Genomic DNA, 21,116 nt, shown 5'->3' with positions numbered 1-21,116 from the left:
TATAAAGGAATCCTTCTTAGTATGAGACATTTAATATGATTTGGAAAAGCAATGAACAGGAACACATTCTAGAATCATTCACACACACTTGTCTCATGCAAGGACACTATACACAGAAACATTCAATTTTTACAGGATGTGGAGATTATGGATACTCACAGAATATAGTGAAGTGAATGTTCTCAAACATTTATTTTAATAAATATGTACCACGTAAAATGTGCACAACATTTTTCCATTTTAAGAGCAGTTACAGGAAACTACACTCCTGGGAACAGCCATTATCATCTGATATTCCAACCAATAGGGACAAAGCAAAGTCAACCAAATTTAAGTCAACCAGAATTAAGTGATGCAATGATTATAAATCAACTTCACACATGTACAGACTAGAGACTTGTAACAGCTCTGAAGCACATAGCCATGAACTGTAGGAGATACAATAGTTTAGAAACAATAGGAATGAATTAAAAATTAAATTGTCTGTAGCTAATGATTAAATATAAAATGTTAAAGTAATATGCATTGAAAATGTTCACAAAATAAAGAAAAAAAGCCCATCTCCTAGGGTTTTGCTTAGGGGCTGCCATGATGCAAATAGGAATCAGGGGAAGGGGGAGACTAGGCAGGCTCTGGCTTGTGGCCGAACTCTTTCAACTAGAGATTCTCTAGCATGTTAGTAAAACTGGAGTTCAGTATAAGTTTGGAAAATGGTTTTCCTACTAACATTTTTTATAAAGGTGTTTATAATTTTATAATGAGTGTGATTTCACCACACTTGTAATACAGAAGAATACTTAATTGCAGAGAGAAAGTGATTTTCTCAAGGTCTCTCAATTAATGTTAAAAGTCTCCAGATTGCCAAATCTGCTACACTTCTAGTTGATGGTGTTGTTATCAATAATCAGTGTACTAGAATCCATAGCATATACTGGAGAAGGAGATTGCAGAGAATTACTATAACAGAAATACTGAAGATAAAAAATATATAGGGAACTTTTTGGTATTTGACCAAAAGAGATGAAAACCTATGTCTACACAAAAACCTGCAACTAGTATTTATAGCAGCTTTATTCATAACTGCCAAAACTTGGAAGGAACCCAAATGTCCTTCAGTATGTAAACAGATCAATAAACTGTGGTACATCCAGACCATGAAATATTCAGCACTAAAAACCTGAGCTATCAAGTCATGAAAAGATATGGAGAAGGCTGAGATGCATATCACTAAATGAAAGAAACCAATCTGAAAAAGCTACATACTATATGATTCCAACTATATGATATTTTGGGAAAGCCATACTGGAGACAATAAAAAGATCAGTGGTTGCCAGGGTTGGTGAAGGGCAGTGGGGGAGATGAATAGGTGGAGCACAGAAAATTTACAGGACAGAGAAAATACTTGGTATGATGCTCTAATGATGGATACATCATTATACATTTGTCCAAACCTATAGGATGTACAACACCAAGAGTGAACCATAACTATCGACTTTGGGTGATTATGATATGTCAATGCAGGTTCATTGACATCAAATGTACCACTCTGGTGAGGCGATGTTGATAATGGGCAGGTTGTGCATACGTGGGGGAAGAGGGTATATGAGAAATCTCTATACCTTCCCCTTGATTTTGCTGTGAACTTAAAATTGCTCTAAAAAATAGTCTTAGTAAAAAATATATAGGCAGCATATACTTTCTTCTTGCTATATCCAGGCACAATTCAAGTATTTTACAATCATTATATCTCATTTAACACTGGAAATAGGTACTATTAGTAGCCTGTTCTATATATTGGAAAAGAACACTCAAATATTAATTTGCCTTCCCAAGGTCACACAGGGGAGTAAACATCCCAGAGACCTATTTAGTAGGGGGAGATGTGCAGTAAACAAGAAATGCATTCATGCAGAAAAAAAAAAATATCAGAGAATAATAAGTATTATAGAGAATTAAAGTCTGGTGATATAATGGAGTGTGCCATGGTAGCTAATTTAGATTAATGAGAGACTGGACTAAGCATTCTGAAGCTATGACATTTGAACTAGTATTGGAAGGACAAGAAGTAGCCAGCCATGGGAGGTTCAGTGGAGGAAGAGTATTCCAGCTAGGGCAAACCAGGTCATGTCCAGAGACAGAAGAAGAGTGTTTCTAAAATCATTGTAAGCAACTCAGTGGAAGATGGTTTGAGAAGAGGTTGGAGGGAGAAGCAGAGAGCAAGGTCCTGAGTTAGAAATTTCAATCTACAACATGTTAAGAGCATAACATAGCAGGTAGTTTGTGTGGAGAAGGGTTTGTAGGCAGAAGGGTGGAAGCAGGAAGAGGGACTAAGGAGACTATTGCATGAACCCAAACCAGTTGAAAGATGATAGTGGTTTGGACAAAGGTGGTAGAGACGGAGGCAGGGAGCAGTGGATTTGGGGGAGATGTTTGGGAGGTAGACACAGCAGAGCTTGCAGATGTGAAGAATGAAGAAGAAAGAAATTTGGGATAAGCCCTTGACATTGTACAGAATTCATATAGAATGAGAACTGAGAAAATACCATGCACTCGGGGGAAAAAAAAAAAACCCACCTCATCTCTGAAGCATTTCCAAATTATACCGAAAAAGAAATAATCCCAGGAAAGACATATGTGGCTGCCGTTCAAAGACAACATAATAACAGTCTTTAAAAAGCCATTATATGACTGGTACATTTGTCACTCAAGTGATGACTGGAGCCTGACCAGGGAATTCAGATGAAAAAGTAACAGGCAACATGAGATATACTTCATAAAAGTTAGAAATGCAGAAGTTAAATAAAGGCAGATCCACTTCACTCAAGCCATACTTAAGCCTGGGTGATTTATATATTTATTTCATTTTTATGAGTGCATTTGAATAGGATTTTTGAGGGTTTTCTTTCAGCAAATAGATCGGAAATTATCCCCTTAAATGAAAGTTGGCCCCTTCAAAATAACCACTCTGAGAGAAAATAGACTTATTCTAATGATACTGCAATTGCTCAAAAATTTTTTGAAACTCCTCTCTCATGTTTACTTTCAGAGCCGGCAGCCCCTTCTCGGAGCAAGCCTATGTCCTTTGAGGGTGGGCCTATTCAGAGTCCGTGTGATGCAGGGCAGCATAGTTATGTCCGTGTTCTCAGAAAGGGTGTGGCAGCGAGTCCGAGCTCCATGGTGTGTATAGTCCGTCACACGCACAGAGGCACTCAGATGCCACAGAACTTCTCTATGCAAAGTCTGATGGACAGAAATTCATGCGTTGAATTTCTCATGAGCAATGCCACGGATACCAAACAAATCCACACTGTATCCAGAGAATTTTTTGGTGTAACTTTTTTTTTTTTTTTTCAGGTCAGGGATGGTGCTGTGTCCCACTCCAATTTTGATAGTTTCTCTCCACATCATCCTAGGTATGACACGTTTTACCATTGATTTCTAGGTTTTCATATATTATGTTCCCACATTTTGGCTAGTGCAGGATGGGGGAATGAGCCCTAATGCCTAATGTGAAGGTCTCTATGTGCCTGTTCTTCAGTACAAAGTACATGAACAACTTTTCAGAACTTGATTTGGGTTTTTAAGAACATTTGTACATCTTTGTCTAAAGTTTGATCTTTAGCTGCCATTCTCATAGTTAATTGTTTATTTGAAGGCACTAGATGTCTGACCTTTCAAAGATTCTGTAGATTACAGTATAAAAGAATGAGTGGTCCCAACATTTTCGGGCACACTTTTTTTTTCCTTCCAAAATGGAAAACAATTGACATTGTTCTTTCTCACAGACTTCTTTTGATATGTTTAGTGTTTCACTTGCGTATTTGTTAAACCACACATGGGGGGTGGGGGAGAAGACCTGAATTACTTGCTCTCAAAAATTGCTACTATTTTATGTGTTGTCACAAAGCAATATGTAATTCTACTCACTTCCTTTGCTGCCACAAAAATGATGGGGCCAGACATGAAAGCATTGCTGTTGCAGGTGGAATAGGAATTTTTATTACTCTTCCAACAGTTTGGATTTAATTGCACTTGTACTCAAATTTACTATACAGGATAAAGTATTTACTGTATCCTTTCTTTCTAATTGATTTCATAATGATTTTACTTCCTATGAAGAACAAATGGAAATATTTCATATTTTTAAGCAATTTAAAAAGCATTTTTTCCAGGCCTAAACATCCCCCATCTTTTCCTTTCACCCCAAACACTCACCACTTGATAAGAAGAATTCCCTCCAAAGAGAATAATGGAAATCTGTTACTTGAAGGCAAGATTTCCTTTTGAGTATGAGAGAGATCTGGGATCTAGCCCCAAAGAGGGAGGAAGGAGAAAGTGGATATAATGAGACAAGACAATCTTGGGAATGCACCTCCAGATGGTCTCAATGTTACAGTATCTGTGACTTTAGTAGAGTCTACTCTGCAATAGAGTTGCAAGATATTCTAGATGTGAACACTACCTGGACTCTTCTACCACAAATAAATACACAGAAGGGAAAAAAGATGCTTTAACAGTCTTTTGTGGCTAACAGGTAAAAGCAGTCCAAATAAATTTTTATATTGTCATTAAGACAACTGTTTTTGTTTGATCCAACTTGAGATCAACTAAAAAGTTCATTATCAGGACTTGCTTTTTATTTAAAAGCAAACAAAGGTTAATTTAAAAATGTATTATCCTTTTATTTTCAATACTATTCTTAATGCAAATTAAGGCAAGTCCAAATTTAAAAACAGGACTAGCTATACCTTTATTTTAAAGATGGACCCTGGATGCGCAGATATCTTTCATTAATATAGAGAATAATATGTGATGAAAAGACTTTTTTTTATTAACATAATGTATTATTTGTCTCAGGGGTACAGGTCTGTGATTCATCAGTCTTAATTCACAGCGCTCACCATAGCACATACCCTCCCCAGTGTCTATCACCCAGCCACCCCATCCCTCCCACCCCCCACCACTCCAGCAACCCTCAGTTTGTTTCCTGAGATTAAGAATGCCTCATATCAGTGAGATCATATGATACATGTCTTTCTCTGATAGACTTATTTCGCTTAGCCTAATACACTCTAGTTCCATCCATGTCATTGCAAACGGCAAGATTTCCATTTTTGATGGCTGCATAATATTACATTGTGTATATATACTACATCTTCTTTATCCATTCATCTGTCAATGGACATCTTGGCTCTTTCCATAGTTTGGCTATTGTGGACATTGCTTCTATAAACATTGGGGTGCGCGTGTCCCTTTGGATCACTCCATTTGTATCTTTGGGGTAAATACCCAGTAGTGCAATTGCTGGGTCATAGGGTAGCTCTATTTTTAACTTGAAAAGACTTTTCTAATACATTATAAAAAGTTAACAGTATGTGAAATATGCCACTATTTACAGCCAGAGACCGTTTTATTTGAAATCTTGTTTAATTAATACCTAATAAGCCATCAAAACCAAAGCCATTAGTGTATTCTTAAATCTTTCAAAGCTATACAAAACCTACAGAAAATTTAAGGTACATGACTTAAAGAATTCTTCTAAAGCTCAACTCCTGTTGTGACTGTAAGAATGTTAATTTCTCAAATCAACAGACAATACCATAAATAGATTCATCATGTACTTGGGATTTTAATAGCATTCAGGACACTTCTGCCGCTGTGATCCTGCAACTAGTACATTTCTTATATTGCTTTTTACTCTAATGAATGAAATTCTAGGAATATGTAAGTAAACTTTTTAAAGAGTTACAACATAAGCATTGCATGCCTGCTGTAGACTCAGGCAGCCTTTCTCCATTCTGAAGTAGCTCAGAAAAATAAAATTGCTTGATTATTCAATAGATTTCATCATAACAAACCAGGCATCCATGTGCATGATGTAAACAGTATTAACTTCAGGTGTTTTATAATCATATGTAGCTCAGATGTGTATCCTTCCAGGTTTGAGATAAATCAATCCAGAACTGGTAAACCACACAAAGCACTAAACTGATTCAGGTATACAATTCCATTTCTGTAGCGGAATCACCACTCACTCAGACCCATGTCCTCTTCTACTCCATCATTACTTCCCTGTTCTACAGAACAGGACTTTGTTTTAGGAGGCCAGCTTCTGTAGACTTCTGTTTTACTTTGTTTTTATTGTTTCTCTTCATTGATATCCCATTTACTTGTTTGACATCTTTCTTTTTTTTTTTCTTTCTTTCTAACTCTGTTTGGAGGTCATGATTATTTTCTTTATCATCTGTCTTTGTTCCCCTCTGTCTTTGACTTTTGCTGGCTACTAGAGGATGTTAAGTCAAAAATTTTGTCCTGTTTACCTAGGTTTTCTTAATGAGGTTTTGTTCTCTCTCAATTGCCTCTCTTTCCTTACTCTTTCTATATAGTAGTCCAGGTCCCCCAAGAAGCAGAGGCCATGACAGGATTAAATGCACAAAGACTATATTAAGGGAAAAGACAGAGCAAAAGCCAGGCAAGATAGGGAAAGCCATCAGATGCTATGCAAGTCTGACCCCAGCAAAGGAGAGAAGGCTGGAGGAAAGCGTCCTGGGCTTCTCTACAGGGTAAGAAAGGACCAGGACTGGTAGCATCTCTCAGGTCAGCAGAAGTGCTAGCCCTTAGCAGGAAGGGTGGACCACCTCTGAATGCCCAGAGAATCTTAAAGATGCTGTAGCATAAACATCCTCAGAGGCATCCATGTAAATGTCTCCTCCCATCATTCGGGTTCCCAGATTTTCTCCCGCCACTGCCCTGGCATTCCATGAAACCTGCCTCCTCTGAGCATTCAAGGGTCTCTGAGGTCTGGGACCCCTACAGGTAATAAAGGGGTCTTGATAGGTTACTTTGGAAGTTTCCTGGTTCTTACACTTATCCTGCTTATAACAGTCTTCAGTCTCTCCTTAGTCTTACCTCTCATTACTATTATCCAGGATTTCAATACAACTTGCAGAAACCAGCCAACTCCAATGACTTGTAGGCATTGAATGGTCTCAAGGTACCAGCAGGCAAATGGGGAACATTATAGGACTCCAGTTATCAGAACAGAGACTAGGTAGAGATGTGGACAAGGGAATGATAGGAAACCTCACGATGAGAATTAAACCTCAATCTAAGAACCATACTTCTGATAATATTACCTTGAAGCCTCGTTCCTGACAGTATTCATCCCAGACCCTGAAATGTGGTTGAGCCCAGCCATGATCAGTCACTGGGAACTGGGTGTGGAATTTGCATGGTCTCATCAGCACTTAGTTGACTTCACAACTTCAAAACTTCTACAACATTCCTTAGAAGATTCTATCCTCATAAAAGCAGGAATGAAGCCAGAATACCAACCCTGCACTATTCCTACAGATAAGTTAAACATTGTTTTATAAATTAAGTCTCAGAAATGTCTCCCTCCTCTCATTTGTAGATTAAAGGATCAGACCCCCTTATCTTGCACTATTTTTTTTACCTTATTCTACAAGCTAGTTATCAATAAATTTTTAAGAATGTATTTTACAGATATGTATAACAGTATCTATACCTATTCCTGTCTCAATGTCCTCCTCCCTTTTCTTGATCAAAGTCAGTATTAGCCTAATTTTTTTCAGATATAAGAAAAACACTGTCTATGAAATCATCACTTTCAACCTTCTATTTTCTCTGCAATATACCCAAGTTTCATTCATGAACTTCCCCTAAACATCAGCATGCTAAATATTGTTTCTCCATGTATAATTATGTTAGTAGCATCATTTTAGGACCTAGTCTTATATGTCTTTATATATGTGAACTCACATATTTCACTTACATTCTTAAAAACCTTATTTTAGTGCTGCCTCACCCACATCTGTCCTCTTTGCTTCAGGTTATGTCTCAACCCTTCTTCATTTAGTCTCAACTTTATGTCCCAGGTCATACCATCACTTATATTCTAATTATAGATCAAATAAAGAAATACCATCAATGCCATGGCCCCCTGACAGATAAATTTGTGGGCTCAACAGCCTTTGAAATATACCCATAAAACTTTAAACATTTTTTAAAAATGTATATTCACAAACTCACATAAATTCTTCTTTAGTGATGCTGAGACCTGTAAGCAATGATTTCAGGTTGTGTTGTTCATCTATGGAAAGTGGTCTCTTTCATTTAGGTACCGACCTGGTTGTAATAATGCTAATGCTGACATCTTCCTTACAAAAAAATGTAAACTCTACACTTATGGAGATAGAACTTCACAGCAATCATGATCAACTTTATCCAACATTTATAATGTTGCTGATGCTATGCTGGGAACCAGAGGAAACAAGTTTTAGATGTGGACATATTAATAGACATGGCACGGGCCATTCTAGGAAGAACTAATGCTTGAGAGCCAGGGACTAATAGCTGAAGTTGAGAAAAGGATAGAAGGAGGGCTAAAGGATACTTACTCTAGAAACTGACAGGTAGTGATTAAAATCTGAAATTAGGGGGCACCTGGGTGGCTCAGTTGGTTAAGCGACTGCCTTCGGCTCAGGTCATGATCCTGGAGTCCCTGGATCGAGTCCCGCATCAGGCTCCCTGCTCGGCAGGGAGTCTGCTTCTCCCTCTGACCCTCCCCCCTCTCCTGTGCTCTCTCTCATTCTCTCTCTCACAAATAAATAAAATCTTTAAAAAAAATAAAATAAAATAAAATCTGAAATTAGGTATTAAAGCCAAATGTGAATTAATAAGGGTTGAGAATCACTGAAACCATCAGAGGAAGGCTCTACGGAAGAACCCATGTTATTAATGAGATGACAAATGCAGAAACTCAGAAAGACGGCATGTTGATTTCTAAGAGCACAGCAAATATATTTAGGGACCCAGTTTAGAGAAAACAGGATTTAGGGGCTGAAAGCAGATTGAATAGAGGAACAAGCAGCAAATCTATATGAGAACAAGACCGATCCCTAGCCACTGAGCAACTGAGGTAGCAGAAAGGGAGCACAGTCATATGTAGTCAACTGGATTTTAAGCCTAATTGGGACAGCATTCTCCAAATTCTCTCAGCTTAGAAGTTTACTGATTAACTTTATATTTGAATGACCATTTAGCTTATTAAAATTCCTGGATCACACATATTCCCTTTTTCTAGCACTTTGTAGACATTGCTAATCTGTACTCAGAAAAATGAGCATTGCAGATGAGAAGTCTGAGGCCAGCCTGATACATTTCCCTTATTAAGAAACTTTCTTTTTGCCCAGATACCCCTCAGATTATTTGAAACCCACTAACTTTACAAAGATATTTATAGCTTATTGATGTTCTGTGCTGATTTTTCCTAAACAGGCTAAGGAATTTCAATTTATAGATTACTTTTTAAATTTTCTGTAGCTTTCTTATGTGTTTTTTTTTTACTTTTTACTTTATGTTAAAATACACATATTTTGTTAAAATACACATCTTGCCCATTTTTAAATGTAGAGTTCAGTGCCATTAAGTACATTCCCATCCATCACCACCATCCATCTCCAGAACACTTTTCATTTTGCAAAATGAAATTTCGTACCCAAGAAACAATAACTTCCCCTTCCCTTCTCCTCCCCCAGCCCTTAGCAACCACCGTTCTATTTTCTGTCTCTATGAATTTTTCTACTCTAGGTGACTCATAAGTGGAATCATATAGTATTTGTCCTTTTGGAACTGCTTTGTTTCACTTAGTGTAATGTCCTCACAATTCATCCATGTTACAGCATGCATGATTTTGTGATTCTTTGATTATGGATATATTCTACATTTTACTCTAATATGATAGGCACTACTCACATGTGGTTATTGAATACACGAAACATGGCTAATGTGACTTAAAATCTAAAATTTAAATTTACATGTTTTAATTTTAAATGGTCACATGTGACTATGGCTACTATATTAGATAGCAGAGCTCTATATGATTAGCATCAATGATTTTCCTGGCTTATCAATTTTATTTTTCTAAGATTTTATTTATTTATTTATTTGAGAGAGAGTGAGCAAGAGCAAGCATGAGCAGGGGTAAGGCGCAAAGGGAGAGGGAGAAGCAGGCTCCCTGCTGAGCAGGGAGCCTGACCCAGGGATAGATCCCAGGACCCTGGGATCATGACCTGAGTGAAGGCAGACACTTAACTGACTGAGCCACCCAGGCACCCCTAGTTTATCAATTTTAGATAGGATTTTTACTGCTAGGATTATTGCACCTTAGCAATATACATCTTTCCTCCATTCAGTCATTATCACTTTTTAAAATATATTTCCCTGGTAGCTTCGTAAATTAAAAATATTGTACAGATTAATCCTTTATGTTTAATTTAAAAGATGTTCTGCAGTTATATGTTGAAACATGAGTTTGTTCCATTACTTCAATTCTCTTATTGGAGACATCATGCGTTATGCCTACTCTGCCTAAAATCTACATCCCAAATTCTCTCCAGTGCTTATTCTTTTCAATATTGTTCTCCATGCCCACCAATGTTTTTAGCAGTGATTTTTCTTTATTGTACTTCTAATTTTCACTTCATTTTGATAATTCATTGTTTTGCTTTTTTTTTTCCAAAAGAGCTCTGTATTTTATCTTCTGTTGTTTTACCATGTCTTCCCTGCACTCTTGTTTCTTCTTTGTATTCTTATTCTATATTGATAATTCTTTCAAAATTATTTTTTAAAATTCATCACAATATGTTCACTCACAATTAACAATTATCACTCAATGGCAACAGTATTCTTATGATGATGTTTTATTTGCTATTTCTTTGCTATTTCTCTGCTCCTTTGTTTTATATTATTGATTGGATATGGTGTCAACTGTTCTTTGGTTATTATTCATATTTTAAAGCAGTTTTTTCTTCTAGACCACATTTTTTTCATGAGGTTTATAAAGAAAGGAGTTACTAGTCTCTCTAGACTCTTTTCATCAACAAGAGATGGTGGTTTTACAGTCAAGGCATGCTCCTTAGGGCTCCGAGGTCTGTGGGACAGTGCTCCCCTTTCAGTCTCCACTCTACCCTCCTTTGATATCCCAACCTCAAGCAAGGTGGGAGCCCAGAGTCTCAGCTACCTCTTGTTTCACAGGAGATAGAAATTACATTTCCATTTCTGGTTTTCTATTATGCTTTTGGGCAATTTCCAAAAAAAAAAAAAAAAAAACCACTATTTTCACACTCCCAATTTCAAATCAAAAGTACCCAATTTGTCCATTCTTTCTGAGCACGTCAAAGGATCTTTCTCAACTGGTATCACAACTGGCTCTTCAGTATAGTGTTGCTCTATTTTCTGTTTACATGGCTCCTTTTATTTTTATGCCATCTTCCTTCAATAAGTTTGAGAGTTTCACTATACATTAAAACAAAGAACAATCTGAGTGACATTATGAAGTCTTGAAAGATTCCTTTTCATCAAACAGGTTTTATCTTCCCAGACCTGAGTGACAGACTCACTCATCCCTCTGGCATGTCAACTCAGCAGGTCTCCTGTGACAGGTTGAGGGTGACCTTCAACTCCTCTTGGAAAGTTCACCTGCCGATGTTCTGAGACTCGAATGCTAGGTCCAGTTTTCCCTTTATACTTCTCTTAAATAGCACTTTGAGGAATCTTTTCTTCTATATTCTGTTTAATTGGTATAAAAATGATATTCTAACAGAACATGACAAAATCTGCTTCCAAGAAGCCTAGGTAGAAATAAGCTATTTCAAGTTTCTTGAAGATAACATTTCATGGGAGCCCTGCCATCTGGTATCAATGGTTACTATTTATCAATATCATGCCCTGTGTCTGTCAAGGGCTGCTGACATTGTTTTCTATCCTGGTTTACTGCCTTAGCAGCAGCTGCAGTTGAAAAAACCTATCAGGAGCAGGTCCTCTCTGACATCCTCTGCAACTCCTCCTTCCATGAGGTGTCATCTTTTCACCATTTTCAGGTCAAATTAAAGGCAAGCAGACACATATGAAATTTAAGATATTTAGATTTTAAAATGTGCTATCCAAGGCTTTGGACAAGTTAGTTACCAAGCCTTGCACCAATATCCTGCCTCAACATTTTCTCATGTATCGGTGATCTAGTAAACCTTTGTCACTTACTAAATTATACTCACATCCCAGAGCTTTCTATATCCACATTCTTTTCATGCAGTTCCTTCCATCTATAATGTCTTCTCCCACCCAATTTTTGGTTTTATTTTTTGTCCCCCCAAGCTGTCTTTCATGGTGTAGTTCAAATAGCACCACATTCATGAAGGCTTTCTGATTGATAACAAATAGATGTGATTTTTTTTCCTCTGCTAAACTCCCATAACATATCCATCTTCCCTAAGGGTCTTAACATTGTTATCTATTGTTCATAGTTATGTGTGAATTTGTTTCATACCATTCCTTGGAGGAAGCATCTATAGCTTTATCTTTTAGACCCAGAGAGCTTGGAAGATTACTCTACGTGTCATACATGCTTAATAGGTTAAATTGAAAGCCACAGGAAGAATGTTATAACCATGAATTTCATTCTATTCTTTTAAGTTGCATACATTTCCAAAATGAGGAAAAATCACTGGAAATCAAAGGATTTCAGTAATCATTTCTATATGCTAGTCATTATTCTAAGTGCAGAGTTATGGTAGAAATATTTTGAGGCATATACTAACATCAAAATGAACCCCCTTCTCCAAAATTGCCACCCTCACACAGAGTGGATCCACGACAACTTTTTAATATCACTTCATCCTCCTTCCTAGCTATGGTTACAGAAGTGAACACAGACCTGAGTTAGACCAACTGAATTGTGTCATGAAACAATAGCCTGGGGCATTGATATTCCACCATTCTGTACACAGAGAACCAGAAAAGACCTGTCTGTAGTAAGATAGAACACAGACATTTAAACTTTCCTGGGCACCCTACCATCTACCACCTGTCCCCACCCAGCTCAGTTTCAGTTCTCCCTGTTCTTCCCAGGGACAAGTGCTTATTAACTTGTTATGCTTAACAGTTTATCCATCTCTTTATTTCACTGTCTCCTTCCAAATTATTGCCCTTGATTGTCCCTGTGTGGCAGATTGGAAAATAGGATTTTATAATATACCTTCTTTGATTCTGTGAACAACAAAAAGAGTTATTTTAAACAAAGTTTCTCACCTCTAAATCAAGTCCTGCCAACGAAATGAATAGGCTAGTAACATTCAATTACAAGATTCGGAGAGTTGCAACTCCCCTGGCCTTTCATCTGTACTTATTAGCTGCAGAGGGATGGCAGTGGATCGTAAAGAACATTTCCAAGTCTCTGGGAGTCAAAGCAGGTTTCATTTGACCAAAGCTAGGAATGACAGTGCATAGGCTAAGGCCTTACGTCTTAAAATGCTAAAGTCAACTTTGCTTTATGAGAGCTGTTGTATTGGTTGGAATTGATGTGGAAACAGGAAGTCTGTTTCATTGTTTTATTACAGCTACTATGTTTTCTTGAAATATATCTAGGTACATTATCTTGAGTCTATCCTAGATGATATTCATCCGTTATTCTAATCCCTGTACATAAGTGATCTCATTTCATACTTGAAACAATTGCGAAATAGATATTGTTCTTCCCAGGAACATCTGAAAAGAGGAGGAAACAGACACAACATAGACCCTGCTTTCTGCTAGCTATCTCATGGACTGCGTGTTAACTTTAATGGGCAGGAATGTCCCACACAGAAATAGATCACAAGTATATGAATTTTAGTAGTGACTTTAGTAATACATAGATCAAAAAACCAAAATTACATTAGCTAAGTACGAAGGGATGTCATGAGGTACAAGAGGCAATAAAGTCCAAAGCTAACATTTTATTCTTTGGGATTACTTTATTTGTATGTTTAGGCTATTTAGGAATGAGAAGAGAAAGGATTCCATCATCAACCCAGATTTATTTTGGAGAAATAAGCATTATTTGGTGGCATGCCTGCATGTTACTAGCGCTTTATGTTATTGCTATCTGATACAGCTATATCTTAGATATAATTATTGTTACTATTAAGCTGCAAATACCAATAATAGTGCATCAGTCCACAGTCTGCATAACTTATGGAGGAGAGCTAATAGTCTTCACAAGGAGGTAGTTTCACACTGGAAAAGTGTTAACAGATAAAAACTGCAATTTGCTGAAATTGGTATGATATCTTTATTATACCTTCTCAGCTCAATTGGGCCAAATTTGACATTCTAAATTGCTATAATTTGGAGCTCTCCAGTTTTATTATTAAATAAGAGCCTAAAATTTTATATATTTGCAAAGAAAAGATAACTTTCCTAATTTTTTTTAGTAATTAGTTATAATTATATGTGGCACTGTGTTATCATTACCTTCTTTGGAGACTAAGAGATACAGGTAGACTTTTCAAAGTTAGATCAAGCAGAAGGAAGAGAGAGATCAGCTTGATAACTGCCTGGAGGTGCAAAGGTCAGGATATGCTCGGGGGTAGCAAAACTCACTTTATGGCAAGAACTTAAGATACAGGGGAAATCTAAGATAAAACTGGGAAGACAGGCTGGGTTCAAGTTGCAGAAGTCTTTGAATGACAGACCGAAGAAATTGTATTTTATTCAGTAAGGAATGAGGAGATATTAAAGGTTAAAGTAGGGTAGTGATATAATAGGAATAATTCTCAAATTCTGGAAATAAAAGAAGAGACATCAGGAAGACAGAGAGACTAAAGGTAGGAAAATCATTTTGGAAGTAACTGCATATTAATGAATGTGCTATAAATAGGATGGTCTAAAATAAATGCCTATAACTTTCATATTGTTCTATTGACCCAGGTCACTCACGCTTTAGGACGTAGTGTGATTATTACCAAATCTCCACTCAAAATACTTGGGGGGAGCTATAATATATTAGTCAGCCACTGTCCTCTCCACCCACGCCACCTTAGAAATATTCTTAAGTTTAAAGAAATGTTTAACAAACAACCACATAAACCCAAAATCTGTTAATTTGTCACTTACATATTTTCTATAGCTGTTTTCATGCTACAAAAATAAAGTTGAATAGTTGCAACAGAGACTGGCCCATAAAGCCCCCCCTTTTTTTTTCTTTCTTTTTTTTTTTTTTTTTTTACTTTACAATTTGGCCCCCATAGAAATAGTTTGCTAACCCCTGTGCTAGGCTACTGTCAGCTCCTGGTGGGGGCCTTCTTTGTTAATCTCTGAACAACTACTCCAGAAATGCAGTTTCCTGCTAGTTTCCTCCTCCCTCTCTAGATTAGCACTGCCTTTTTTCATTTCTCTATTTCCAGTGCAGTGAACACTGCAGCTTCAGTGATTACTGTGGTTACCTGTGAACATAAATGAAAGTGTGCAAGGTAGGTCTAGGTGAAACATCCAGGACAATTCAATGGAATTAGAAAATTGATGGTCTATGCCCCCTTTCCACATAGCTCCCTCCACTGCCCACTTCCCACTGCTCCAGAAGAACTTTACTACATAAAAATTTAATAGCAAAGTCTTTGGTGAAATTCCTAAAGATGAATAGGAGTGGAAAATGGTAATAATTATGTTTCTACCCTTCTCATCTTATTACAAAAAAAGACAAAAGAGAAAGAAATATGTAGCCAAGAGACTTGCAATTTTGTCATTGGTAGCTAATAAATGTCCAGATGAAATCAGTGTTTTATTACGGAGCCCTGGAAGCTATAGCTGTTTTCCTCCCTACAAAATGAAGTAAACAGATTGCTCTCCTCAAGCCCAAGCTGACAACTAGGCTGCTCTTCAGTGCCATGAAATAGACAAGTGGTTTTTGACAGTGCACAGTCATTGATAAACTCTTAATATTTTTCATAATTTTGTGCTAAATTATCTTTATTCATCTCTCTGCACATTCAAGAAAGATAGATGGCATGAGAATTTTTCAACAATGTCAGGAAGCTGGTGAAGAAAAATATTCCTTCTTTAAAGTCTACATACTAACAGTGTGGTGTACTTCAGGTTGAAACTATAATCTGAATGAATAGCAATAAATATAACATGGAGCAAGCAGAATGACAGTCAAAACGCAACATAACACATTTCCAGAACACTCAAAATGCAGTAAAAATACAGAAAAAGATTTGAATGAATGTTTTAGTGTGTCTTTGAAAGTTCATAGTGTCCTTTTTGTGATACAACAAAAGCAAAACTTAAGCCAATGCATTTCATTGAACTCTTTAAAACAAACAGCCGACAGCTAGATTACCTTGATTTGCAGAGAACTGTCACCTAACACAGTTGATTGCATGCTTTGCTCTTTGTTCACAGCACTGTGGATCTGTGTGCAGGCTCAAGAGATCAAATGGACTTCTGCTCCCACTAGGGTCTGTAGCTAAAGATCCAAGAAGAAAGGCTGTAGAGCCAGACAGTGATGTGAAAATAGATTATTAAAGAATAAAATGCCTTCACTCAGGAAATAGTTCAGATGGTTAAGTATGTCTGTCAGCTGTTTAGAGAGAACAATTAATCTGTTGGTTATTTTCTCTGGTATGTGACAGCCTTAATTCAAAGAAGGATGATAACGTCCACTGCCATGCTCCAGAATGTGTGTAGTACAAAACACAACTTTTTTCCTAAAATACTTTGATGAATAATCTCTTCACATCCCAGAGGCATCCAGGTAGAGTAGAAAGAACATGAGCATTGAAGGCAGGCAAATAGGGTTGAAATTCCAGGTATTGTTTCTATTTATTCCATATATGACCTTGGAGAAGTCACTTGGCCTTTCTCAGCTTGAGTTCTCTCCCCTGGAATTATAACTACCTCACAGAATCACTGTAAGAATTTAATAGTGTACTGAAGTCAAGTGACTGAATATTAATATTGTACTATTCATCTATGTTTTGGCCTTCTGAACAATTCAGTGAGATGGGAAGGCAGGTGTTATGATTTTATTTTTTCCTGTGCATGTCCTATATCAGTTCAGAGATAGAGCAACTCAAGTTGCCCCACAGCTTACTCTGGGTTCTTTCTGCTCTAACCTTATAATAGTTCATTAGAACGGCTGCAAAATGGATTGTAATATAAGAAGACCCAGTAGGCAGGTTTTCATGGAGTAATTCATGGGATCAAAAAGTGGTGCTTTGTTTATATTGTGTCAAAACTTGTGACCAGTGGAGAGGCAGGAAAGCTTTCAGCCAAATATTAATATAATCACTGAGAATACCAAAGGTGAAAGACAACTACAGTTCAGAGATGAGCAAGAGAGGGGGCAGATTACCAAAGTTTCAGCCAGCTGAAATAAATATGGGACCAGTACCAGCAGAGAATGCAATCAGAAAGTAATATTTCAGAAAAGGTAAGCAAAAGCAGCATAGTCTAAGTACATTTTGAGGACAAGGCAGCAGGAATTGATGAAGATGCAGTAGGAAAAATCAGGAAGGCTGTTCTGAAGACACAGAAATAAAATTGCTGAAAATGTTCTGCCAAAGGCAGAGCCTCTTTAGAAGGTTCATTCTTTCAGACCTAGAATATTGTCTGTACTCAGCAGAAAGGCACCATGCTTTGAACATAGCATTTGATATTCTATTAGTCACTACTCTAGGTATTTCAACAGAGGAAATTTAATATAGGTAATTGGTTACACAGTAATAAAAGTTAAGAAGCCAAATGGGATGAAGAGGCAACCCAGAGAACAGCACCTGCAGAAAGATTATTACCCCTACAGCTACAGACACAGCAGGAGAGCTGGCATCACCCATCACCTGAATGCAGAAGTGAAAGCCCTCCAGCAAGGGCTGGAGCCATAATGTAGTCCACCCAGAAGCGGAGACCATGGAAGAAGGGTTAGACTTGTAGGAACTAGAGCCACAGAAGAGATGCAGCTGCTGCCAGAGACACCGTCTGAGGTAGAGTTGGGGAGAAAGAAATATCCTGGGTTCTCCCTCAACTCCCCTCCCCCCATTTCCTCCCCAGTGTCTCCCATTGGCCAAAGCCAGCCAGGAACCAGGAGACCCAGGAGGCAAGAAACAGCCCGCCTAATCCTCCCACTGTAACACAGAGCCTACGAGATGAAATTGAAGGATAGTTTGAGCACTGACCAGCATGGATACCAAACTGAAATTTTCTGTACTGGTTGTTTTCTCCTCTCTCCCATTTACTTCACTAATATGACCAAAAACTGTTTGTATTTCTGGGTTAATATCTGTCACAAAAAGAGTGTACTATCAAGTCCATTATCCCTTTATGCTATTAGACCTGTTTTTCCTCAGTGAACTCAACTTAAAGGAACTGGCAAAAATCATCTTTATCTTTCTTACCTTTGTACCCTGAGGGTCTAGCACAGCACCTGCCATCTAGCTTGTCTGATGAACGAGTGAACTTAAAGAGGTAAGCTACTCTAACTTTTGTTAATGTCACTATGAGTAAATTCAAGAAATTTGCTCATAGTACTTCTAAGGACATTTAATGTAGAAATTATGAATCAGGTAAGGTCATACAAAGATGAGAGATCCAGGAAAATCTCAACACCTGAATTAAAACTTAAAGCGTATTTTATAATAAAAAGAGAAAAATGATGAGAAACAAAATTGAATTTGTCTTTGGTCACACTAGGCTTCTTATAAGTCCCAATCCTGGCTTTGTTCTTCACTGTTTTTTCCTCCAATTTCTGCTTCCTCAAATGTATCATTGTTGAGGAAGTGTGGCAATGGAGAGTGAGAATAAAAAATTAGCTCTGTTGGAAGGAGTAGGAATATGCCCTTGGCACACAGGTCAATACTGGAAAGAGAAGCACTCTTTCTACTAATCCCTATTTTTTCCTGGGCAGCATGGCCACCAGTCATCCTTAATTAAACAAGCCAACCAGGGGTCAAGCAAAATACGTATCAGTTCTTGGTACATATTCATTTCTATCCATATTAGCTAGCTTATTCTCTCAAAATTCTTATCCCAGGGAATATATTTAATAATTGTCCTCTCCTACTAGAATGTAAGCTCCATGAAGACAAGGACATGATCTGTTTTTTTCACCTTGTGAAGATGTGCTTAGTAACTACAGTCAAATAAATAAAAGCATTAAATAATACTGTTCTGTGGCATCTAAGGTGAACTTCCAGTTCCTCCTTTTTAGAAATTGGCAAAATATTTTTTCATTTTGATATATTAATTATCTGCTTAGCTAGTCTAGATTTTTCTTTTTTTAAATCCTAAATCCCACAATATTCTTACCCACTACTCTCCTCTACTGAAATATTGCTTTGTCCATTTAGGGCCCCTTTCATACAAAGTCATTAATTTTTGTATCTATAAATATGTATTTTAAATACAGAAATAACTTGAGTTCTACAAACACATCAGTATGTTTTGAAATATTTTGGCTGCCTGCTGTGTTGGCTAGCCATGAGCAACTTATACCTCTGGCTTAATCCTATTGCACCCTCACTGTTGAGAGTACTCACTGTGTTAGCGTGTGTCTTCTACTAAAGAAACCATTTTCTGCCAGGTACTTTCTGTTCTTGGAAGAAGATTATGTAGAGCTTTTCAACAACCTCTTCTCCTCCAGCCATGGCAAAACATGGGAGCCATGACATTTCCTTGAAATTGATCACCCTCCAAACTCACTGACCAAGACAGGGGCTCTAATTTGAACATTTCACACTGAATGTCACCAAATCTTATATAGTGATTAAAGTATGTCTTAGCAAATTAGTTTTAATATGCATAATTACATTTTGATATAAACATACACCCATAGGACTTATGCCGATTTAGTACCACAATTAGTGACTATAAAACAGATCTTCAACATCCAAATGGCCAACAGACACATGAAAAAGTGCTCAACATCACTCTGCATCAGGGAAATCCAAATCAAAACCTCAATGAGATACCACCTCACACCAGTCAGAATGGCTAAAATTAACAAGTCAGGAAATGACAGATGTTGGCGAGGATGTGGAGAAAGGGGAACCCTTCTACACTGTTGGTGGGAATGCAAGCTGGTGCAGCCACTCTGGAAAACAGTATGGAGGTTCCTCAAAAAGTTGAAAATAGAACTACCATATGATCCAGCAATTGCACTATCAGGTATTTACCCCAAAGATACAAATGTAGGGATCCGAAGGGGTACGTGCACCCCGATGTTTATAGCAGCAATGTCAACAATACCCAAACTGTGGAAAGAGCCAAGATGTCCATCAACAGATGAATGGATAAAGAAGAGGTGGTATATATATACAATGGAATATTATACAGCCATCAAAAGGAATGAGATCTTGCCATTTGCAACAACGTGGATGGAACTGGAGGGTATTATGCTGAGCAAAATAAGTCAAACAGAGAAAGACATGTATCATATGACCTCACTGATATGAGGAATTCTTAATCTCAGGAAACAAACTGAGGGTTGCTGGAGTGGGGGGTGGGGTGGGAGGGATGGGGTGACTGGGTGATAGACACTGGGGAGGGTATGTGCTCTGGTAAGCGCTGTGAATTGTGCAAGACTGTTGAATCTCAGATCTGTACCTCTGAAACAAATAATGCAATATATGTTAAGAAAAAAAAAAAAGAAGAAGATAGCAGGAGGGGAAGAATGAAGGGGGGGAAATCAGAGGGGGAGACGAACCATGAGAGACAATGGACTCTGAAAAACAAACTGAGGGTTCTAGAGGGGAGGGGGGTGGGAGGATGGGTTAGCCTGGTGATGGGTATTAAAGAGGGCACGTTCTGCATGGAGCACTGGGTGTTATGCATAAACAATGAATCATGGAACACTACATCTAAAACTAATGATGTAATGTATGGTGATTAACATAACAATAAAAAATTTTGAAAAAAACAGATCTTCATTGTATTCAAAATTATCTATAGTTATATTAAGTATTTACAAAGTGGGGCATTTTTAAACCATTTAAGTTTTCCACTTGTTTTTAATAACACATAAAAAGACTTTCAAGAAAGTATGCATATGTACATGAAACTGAATTTTCTCCTATTATGTGGCAGGACTGTTACACACTATTGAATACTAAAGGGTTCAACACCAAAAAGGGAAAGAAAAGATTAAATCTGTTTAAAGAAAGAATTAAATCATTTTGGCAGTGTTAAATAGATATTCCAATGACAATATCCACATATAAAAGCTAATTAATTTGGGTCCTCTAATTGGATCTTATTCACACTTAATGCATGAATAATCTACC

At 37.4% G+C, this 21,116-nt stretch overlaps 1 long non-coding RNA gene across 3 annotated transcripts in view; it reads right to left on the bottom strand.

Annotated features, from left to right (window-relative positions):
• Positions 1 to 21,116, bottom strand: part of LOC144378968 (uncharacterized) — a 489,245-nt gene that overhangs the window by 275,006 nt on the left and 193,123 nt on the right. The gene's annotated exons all lie outside the window — the stretch shown is intronic.

Source organism: Halichoerus grypus, chromosome 9, assembly GCF_964656455.1.
Source record: "Halichoerus grypus chromosome 9, mHalGry1.hap1.1, whole genome shotgun sequence".
Lineage (NCBI taxonomy): Eukaryota > Metazoa > Chordata > Mammalia > Carnivora > Phocidae > Halichoerus > Halichoerus grypus.
The sequence above is the reverse complement of the archived record's forward strand: the minus strand, read 5'-3'. Positions and strand labels throughout refer to the sequence as shown.